We start from the raw sequence: 9,298 nt of genomic DNA, 5'->3' as shown, positions 1-9,298 counted from the left end.
ATTCCACTCGTTTCTTTCTTCTTCATCATCATCACTCAGTGTTAACTGTAAACTGTGCTTTGCACTAATATACTAAATCTTAGTCAAAGAATCAATCAAAAAGTCCTTACCTTCTGCTTTCCTGGTATGCTAAGGATTTTAACAGATCCCCACTCCCCTTCAATAAAGCAAAACAATCCCCACCTACACAAAGTTTGAGAAGATGCACAACACAAAATAATGCAAAATTAAAATGTGTAAAACAGAGACTGAGCTGTCTGATAAAGAGGTGATTCCTTGATTTTTCTCTTTCTTATATCTAAAATGTACACATTTAAACTCCTATTCTGAGAGGAAAAAAAGTAACAAGAGAACCACTGAATTGACATTATGTAAGGTAGATGTTTTCAAATTTAACAGATAGGCATCTAATACATTTAATTGAAATTTTACATTTTAACCATTTTTGTTATATTAACCATTTTATTACATTTAGAAACAACATTTCTAAAGTCCCCAGTGTATTCAGGAGATGCTTCCAGTGGTTTTACTAGCACAAAAATAACTTTTAGTTTAAAAAAATTTTTGTGAGATATGACACCCACACTTGAATTTAACTAAGATCATAGTTCTTCAAGTGTTCTTGCTTTTAGTTAGTTACACTTTTCCGTATACATTCATACAATGTGCTTTATTAGCCAAATTTCCCACCATAAACAATCAACAGATAATTACTGAGCATTTGATGTGCTCGCTTCAGCAGCACATATACTAATTACTGAGCATTTACTATTTATAAGACTTTGATGGACATTGTAAGAGAGAAAAGAAATAGATGACAGGGCATTTGCCTATGAAGAACTACACTGAGTGGGAGAGAGAAAAAAACAAATGAAAAATGAATTCCTTTTAAAATATTCATCCCATGGCTACAGAGAAGCTGTTACTATCTTGACTCCACAAATACCTGACTCTGGCCACCCCTCACTTTCTTTTGCTGGCTCCCGTCACTCAGCATTGACCCTTTAATGTAACTCCTCCTCAATGTTCTCTTGTTCTCACTATACACGGTCACCCTAAATGATCTCAATTCTTCCAAGTCTTCAAATTAACGTCAATGCAAATGACTCCCATATCTCTACCTCTTTGTGCTGTGGAATCACATTTCCAACTGCCTGCTGGATTCATTCCAGTGGACTTTGTGGTTATCTCCTTACATGCATCACATCCCAGGTCCAGAGCTAGGCTTCACTGGGCCAAGAATTCTGTCTACCTCTCTTGCTGGTTACTGGTTTAAATGAGCACAAAGCATTCTTTTAGGTCTCAGACTGATTTAGTGCTGGGCATTGAGACTCAATCTAGGCATTGACAAGCAAATAAATGGAGAGCACCACATGGAGAGATGGCCTCTTTCTTCCTCAATATAGTGTAAGGGAGGAAAACTTGTTTTTTCTTCCTATCTACATTCTTCAGCTGGTAAAATAATAAAATTGACATGAGACAGATTAGCAGGAGAAAAATCTAATTTCATACTAATGGGAGCTCATAAAGCTCAAAGAAGTGACAAAGCAGACAGTTTTTATACCTATTAGACAAATAGAAAATAAATTTGTGGGCAGCCTGGGTGGCTCAGCAGTTTGGCGCCGCCTTCGGCCCAGGGCCTGATCCTGGAGACCCGGGATTGAGTCCCACGTTGGGCTCCCTGCATGGAGCCTGCTTCTCCCTCTGCCTGTGTCTCTGCCTCTCTGTGTGTGTCTCTCATGAATAAATAAATAAAATCTTAAAATAATAAAAAGAAAAAAAGAAAATAAATTTGTGAAGAACTGACAAGACAAGTTTGGGCATGGGATAGTAAAATACTTGAAGAGGTTTGTATGCACTACTCATGAAGAGTGAGTGCGTAACTAAGTTTGTTTATAAAGCCTTCTCAGCCCCGAATTTCTTATCTCTGGCAATAAGGATGCCTTCTTCCCTCCAGGAGCAAGGAGGGCACACTTCACATAGGGAATTTATTTTCTGTCTTGAGGTGGACAGAAGGTTAGAGTGCCTTTCGTGCACTGTTTCTTTCTTAAGTAACTTTAATTCAAAAGAATCAAGATGCCAAAGTGGCATATTTGGTGGTAGCATGCCCCAAACCCTATCAAACGTCTTATGCAGGTATGAGGCCAGAAAATTTGCAGGAATCATAAAAACTAGCCTAAGGAAGAGGTTGTCACAAGAAAGAGGACAGAGCAAGAGAAGGGAAATGGAACTGGAGGTACTTTAGTTTAACCCTAAAAGCCCATCCCACTTCTGGATTTCTGATTGTGAGCCCAATACTATCCTTATTATTCCAGCCTGTTTAAGGGCTTATGTTGCTTGTAGCCAAAAGCATTCTAGTTCATATACTCATTGTTGGTTAATGGAATCATCATATACACACTCACTTAAACTAGAAATCAAAGTCACTGGAGATGCCTCCCTCTTTCACAATCAAATTGCTCTGTTGTTTCTGACTCCATAATCTATCTCACCTTAGCTCCTCTTTTTCATTCCCTGTTGTCATCCCCCATGGCCATTACCTCTGACCTACAATATTGCAATGCTTCCTAACTGGAGTCTCTCTACTTTTAATCTTTCCTCTTCTTTCAATTCATTCGACGTGTTTCTTTCTTATAGTAACTTTTTAAAACATAGAATGAAAACAGATTTTTAAAAATAAAACATAGACAAGATTGATGCTATAACTTTGCAGGATTCGAATGGATTTCATTGCCTATAACAATATTTCCTAAATGCGTTCCATACAATAGTTTCAGGAAAATATCAAAGAAAGGGTTTTGTGATTAAATACATTTAGAAATTTCATCTGTGGTAGCCAAATTCTGTGATAGTCCCCAATGATCCTTCCTATCTTCTGGTACTTACTCCCTTCTGTGATGCCTTCCCATACTCAATCAGGATTGGTTTATGTGAGCACTAGATTATGGTAGAAATGATGATATGTCAGTCCAAGGTTAGGTCATAGAGGTTAGCTTCTGTATTGGTTTTTCTTGTATCACTCATCATGGGAAAGCCAGTTGCCATTTCATGAGAGGAGGTCCATATGGCAAAGAACAAAGGCCTTCAGCCAACAGCCAGGGTCTATCTGATAAGCTTATAATCTTTCTCTACTGGGGTGCTTAAAAGAACAATGATGGAGGAGCCTTTCCCTCCTTACCACCCTGTACATTGAGCCTCCACAGATTAACACAACAGATTGTGCTGGAATAGAAAAATAATTATTTATAAAGGAGAACTATAATATGCAAGAGACAAGAGTTAACATATCAACTAACTTGAATTTTCCTTTATATCTCAGAAGGAAAAGCACCCAAAGACTTCATTGGGAGGGAGCCCTCATGGGGCTGTTCCCTCCATTCCTAACAGGACAGTCCAGGCTCTTGCCCTTGCCTCTGCTCCAAACATCTCCTCTTCAAGATAATCCTACAACCCCACACTATCCTTGGAAAAAAACCTGGCCCTTCTCTTTCAATAGGAAAAGATTTCTTCTCTGGACCTTTCTCCTACCATCTCCCTACAGTCTAGGCCATACTGTTTCAAAAAGAGACTCTAAGAGAAGTCAGCTCAAATCACTATAAGAAGTCTAACTATATTGCTTATTAATACTAATCTTCTGGTGAGTAAGAATTTTTCATCAGTGGGTACCCACTCTTAGTGATTCTGGTCTCAAGTAATTTTCTGAACTTCAACTAGATGAGCAGCAACACTGCCAGTCCTTTTGGTCATTTGGAGGTAAGTATATCTCCCAGGACCTTGCATTAATGATTTATCTTGAAGATATCAAAGTCTAAATTCATACTGAAGAAAGAATGTGCCCTCTGTCATCAAGATTCCCTGTTGTGCTAATAAGTTCCCAGTGGTTTCTTTCCTACTCCTCCAAGTAGCTTGAGCCATTACAAAATTAGTGGCTTTTAAAGTCTTCCTTCTCTTTAACTCAGAGACTGGCACCAGCCTCAGTTGTGTTCTTTAGACTCAGACACTCCTCCTGATAAGAGATAAGAAGGATTGGCAGCCCCGGTGGCGCAGTGGTTTAGCGCCGCTTTCCGCCCAGGGCCTTATCCTGGAGACCCAGGATTGAGTCCCATGTTGGGCTATCCGCGCGGAGCCTGCTTCTCCCTCTGCCTATGTCTCTGTCTCTCTCTCTCTTTGGGTCTCTGTGAATAAATAAATAAATTCTTAAAAAAAAGAGAGAAGGAAATTGTTGATACTTTCCATCATTAGGGCATGGTCTAATGAAAGCAAGAATGGAAAAGATCAGGGAAAGGGTATCTGGTTGGCTCAGTCAGAAGAGCATGTGATTCTTGATTTTGGGTCATGAGTTCTAGACCCGCATTGGGTATAGAGATTACATAAATGGGGATCCCTGCGTGGCGCAGCTGTTTGGTGCCTGCCTTTGGCTCAGGGCGTGATCCTGGAGACCCGGGATCGAATCCCACGTCGGGCTCCCGGTGCATGGAGCCTGCTTCTCCCTCTGCCTATGTCTCTGCCTCTCTCTCTCTCTCTCTCTATCATAAAAAAAAAAAAAAAAAAATTTAGAGATTACATAAATGAACTTAAAAAAAAATCAGAGAAAAACAAACAAGTTGATAGCTTAAATGCATAACTCCAGGAGAATATTTTCATGTTTATTCACTCAAATACTATTTATTGAGTGCCTGCTATATGGCAGGCATTCTGGGTACAAAGACAAGTAAGATGTAAAACATGTACCACATGATTCTCTGAGAATTCGTAGCTTAATAGAGGATTGATTATTGAGAAATTGCTTGGCCGGATGTTTTAATCTCCAGTCTAATCCTCAATTTGCTAAGTGAGTCCCTTTGATTTCCTTGTCCTCAAATTCCTTGTCTGCACTTAGTAAAACTTCTTCAGAGTCTACATTCGTAAGTGTACAATATTTGATTTGGACAATATGTGATCTTTAATTCCTGCTTCCTAAATCAATTTCAAAGATAGACTAAGATCCCTCTTTTTTTTTTTTTTTTTTTTAGATTTTATTTATTTGACAGAGAGAGAGCACAAGCAGGAGGGGTGGCAAGTAGAGGGAGAAGCAGGCTCCCCACTGGGCAGAGAGCACAACAGGGGCCTCCATCCCAGGACCCTATATCATGACCTGAGCAGAAGGCAGATACCAACCAACTGAGCCACCCAGGTGCCACTCAAGATTCCTCTTTAAGGGCAGCCCCGGTGGTGCAGCGGTTTAGCGCCACCTGCAGCCCGGGGTGTGATCCTGGAGACCTGGGATCGAGTCCCACGTCGGGCTCCCTGCATGGAGCCTCCTTCTCCCTCTGCCTGTGTCTCTGCCTCTCTCTCTCTCTCTCTCTGAATGAATAAATAAATAAATCTTAAAAAAAAAAAAAAGATTCCTCTTTAAAACTAGATCGAATCCTAAGCAGCTAGCTCCATGTCACCTTCTCCTGGTTGCCTTCAGTTGCCAAGAACTAAAAGGTTCAGGAAGCATTCTTTCAGAGAGAGAGAAAAAGAAAACAAAATAAAAAACAAGAACAAATGAATCTTAGCTATTGTGGAACCTAAAGTCCCAAAAGTTTAAGAAAAGAAAAGCCTCTAGGGGCTGGCTGGCTAATTTGGTAGAACATGTGACCCAGGTTGTGAGTTGGTATGCCTTGCCGGGTGTAGAGTTAGTTTCCATAAAAAAAAAAAAAAAAAAAAAAAAAAACTTAAAAAAAAAGAAGGAGAGCTTCTAACCAGAGTCCAGGCCAGTCTTGTTCTCTGGCATTCAGACTCCTTTCAATCCCTTTGTAAGTCTCAACCAAGTGTTCAGACACAATCATTTAGTGAGGGATAAGTAGGACATTTGTCTACTCTTCCTACCAGCCAGTACTATCAAACAGTATTTGCATTTCCATGGTAACTCCAAACCCCTCCCCTTTGTCCTCCTTCATTATGGATTCTTTTTTTAAAATATATTTTTAAAAGATTTATTTATTTATTTGAGAGAGAGAGAGAGAGAGAGAGAGAGGCAGAGACACAAAAGGAGGGAGAAGCAGGCTCCATGCCGGAAGCCCGACTCAGGACTCGATCCCTGGACTTGATCCCGGGACTCCAGGATCCCAGGACTCCAGGATCGGGGGACTCCAGGATCACGCCCTGGGCCAAAGGCAGGCACTAAACCGCTGAGCCACTCAGGGATCCCCTTCGTTATGGATTCTGATGCCTTTCCACTTTCTTTCCTATAAGGTACAGTTGAGAGAAACAGGATGGCTAAAATTGGAAAGAGGAGCCAGTGTGTTCCTACAGAGCCACTGATTAATTATAAATTAGCATTTTTCAACATAACATGATGGAGAGCTATGACATGGAAAACAGTTCCCATATATTATGTTATATAAAAAAATAATAAAACTTGCTTTGACCTCATTTTCTTCTCATTAGCCCTTTTCTCCTTTATCGCATTTTGCAGGTTTTTGTCTTTTTATTGAATTTACATTTTTCATTGTGTCCTTTATCTCACCAGTTCTCCTTTTCCCTTTTTTTACACTGCTTAGTACATTGTAGAAATGCATATTTCTAAATTTGTTATGCTGTACTTTTTGTTCTTTAATAGATACTGGGCAAAAGGAGGAGTTCAGGATACAAGACATTTGTGTTATATTCATTTTCTGCCTCAGTAGAGAAATAGTGCCTTCTAGTGTTTGCAGTAACATTTTGTATTTGCACCATTTCCATTCTGAAAAGTAAAATGATACTGTTACTTTTCATAGTTCTACTTATTTGTTAAATATATTAATAATATTTTCATTTTAGAGACTTAAAAGTAAGGACCAAAAAACATTTCTTTAATGAGTTGATAATAGCACTTAGTCCAAATATGTGAAAGGATTAGAAAAATGTATCCTACTTAATGCATTCCCCATTTAACTGCCATCAGTCACCAACAGGTAAGGAAACAAATCACAAAAATTTGATTCATGATATTGCCAGGACTCTAAAAAGATACCATAAATAGAGAATTGCAAAAATGCTTGAAGGCACCATGAACAGGAAATATTACAGAAGAGTTGCTCAAGATATCCTTTTTGGATTTTGAAATTTTTTTAAAGATTTTATTTATTCATGAGAGACACAGAGAGAAGGCAGAGACACAGGCAGAAGGAGAAGCAGGCTCCCTGCAGGGAGCCCAACGTGGGACTAGATCCCAGGAACTCTGGGATCATGCCCTAAGCTGAGGGCAGACGCTCAACCGTTCAACCACCCAACCGCTGAGCCACCCAGGCATCCCTTGACATGGGTTTTGAAAGGATTTGACTGACATGTCTTCTTTGGTTCTGCTGCTCCTAAGTCACCTCTATTTCTCCTACAACTGGCCATGTTCTTTGGGAGAAGAGCTGTTCTCTCAGAGAAGCAAATATATTCCTTACGCAATTTATCATTTGTGAGAAGTTAACTGTTGTCCAGTATTTCCCAATTTCCTGTGGCTGGATAAGCATTCCCTGAAATGGATTCTCACTTGTTGACTATTATGAAAACATGAGGAATAAGTATGTGAATGTGTATTCTCTATGTATTGTATGAGGGTTCTCTAGATATACAGATGCAAATATAGATATATATAGACATATATATAATTATATACATGTCTATGTTTTTATGTATCTACATATACACATATCACAATGGTTCTGTTTCTACATATCTTTATTTTTTTAATGACATTTTAAAAAGATTTTTAAAAATTTATTTGAGAGAGAAAACACACAAGCAGAGGAAGGGCAAAGGGAGAGGGAGAAGCAGACTCCCTGCTGAGCAGGGAGCCTGGTGAAAGGCTTGATCCCAAAACCCCAGGGGTCATGACTAAGCCACCCAGGTGCCCCTATATATTTATATTTATAAAGAGATTTATTATAAGCAATTTGCTCATGAAATTATGGAAGCTGACAAGTCCCTGGATCTGCAGGGTAAGTTGGCATCTGGAGATGGAGAAGAGCTGATGGTACAATTCCAGTCCAAATTCAAAGCCTGAGAACTAGGAAAACCAATTTTCAATTCCAATTCAAAGCCTGACAGGCTCGAGACTCCAGGAAGAGTTGGTGTTTCCGTTTGAGTCCAAACAGAAAAAATTCTCCTTTACTTGAGGGAAGATTAGCCTTTGTGTTTTATTCAAACCCTTCAACTGTTTGGTTGAGGCACATCCACGTTTAGGGGGATGTGCTTTACTTAGTCCACTGATGCAAATTTTAATCTCGGGACCCTGGGTGGCTCAGCGGTTGCACGTCTGCCTTCTTCTCAGATCATGATCCTGGAGTCCGGGAACGGAGTCCCGCATTGGGCTCTGCCTAGGTCTCTGCCTCTCTCTCTGTCTCTCATGAATAAATACATAAATCTTTAAAAAAAATGTTAATCTCATCAGAAACACCTTCACAGATACACCCAAAATAATGTTTGGCCAAATACCTAGGCACCCCATGGCCCAGTCGAGTAGATACATAAAATCACAGGTATTATCAACATATACAAATTAAAATATGTTTCTTTGTCCTGCATACTCTTTAAAATGTTTACAGCATAATTGTTCTATAATGAGCATATTGTTTTAGTATTCGTTGTTTGAGTCTTATAAATTTCTTTCTTCAAAGAAGTAGACTGTACAATCTCTAAATGAGTTATTGTAGACAGTGTCTTTACTCTACAAATAACTGGAAAGAATATGGAGATAATATTCATCGAGTACTAACCATTTATTTGGAATTAGTTGTTTGTACATTTAATTTTCACAATAATCAACTGAGGTAGGTAAGATTACTATTATTTTAGAGCAAAGAAACTGAGACTTAGAGAGGTTAAATAACTTGCTCCAAAGGAGCAGAATATGATTCTAGAAATAGAAACCGATATTAGGGATGCCTGGATGACTCCGCAGTTGAGCGGCTGCCTTCAGCTCAGGGCATGATCCCAGAGTCCCCGGATCGAGTCCCACATTGGGCTCCCTGCATGCAGCCTGCTTCTCCCTCTGCCTGTGTCTCTGCCTCTCTCTCTCTCTCTCTGTCTCTCATGAATAAATAAAATCTTAAAAAAAGAAACAGATCTCAAAAGCCCATATTCTTTCTACTCCAATTTATCATTAACAAGCTATATTACTAAAGCAAACTAATTAACTTCTTAAGGCCTTGCAAATTACTTATTTGCAAAATGACTATGAACTGGGTGATTTTTTAAATTTGTTTTTTAAGTAATCTACACTCAACATGGGGTTCAGACTCAACTCTGAGATTAAGAGTTACATGCTCTGCAGACAAAGCCAGCCAGGTGCCCCTAAACT

The 9,298-nt window shown here is 39.3% G+C and overlaps 1 long non-coding RNA gene across 3 annotated transcripts in view; it reads right to left on the bottom strand.

Annotated features, from left to right (window-relative positions):
- LOC140621788 (uncharacterized) overlaps positions 1-9,298 on the bottom strand; it is a 51,287-nt gene that overhangs the window by 14,514 nt on the left and 27,475 nt on the right. The gene's annotated exons all lie outside the window — the stretch shown is intronic.

This window comes from Canis lupus, chromosome 2 (genome assembly GCF_048164855.1).
Source record: "Canis lupus baileyi chromosome 2, mCanLup2.hap1, whole genome shotgun sequence".
Classification (NCBI taxonomy): domain Eukaryota; kingdom Metazoa; phylum Chordata; class Mammalia; order Carnivora; family Canidae; genus Canis; species Canis lupus.
Note: the sequence above shows the minus strand (reverse complement) of the source record. Positions and strands in the feature narration are given on the sequence as shown.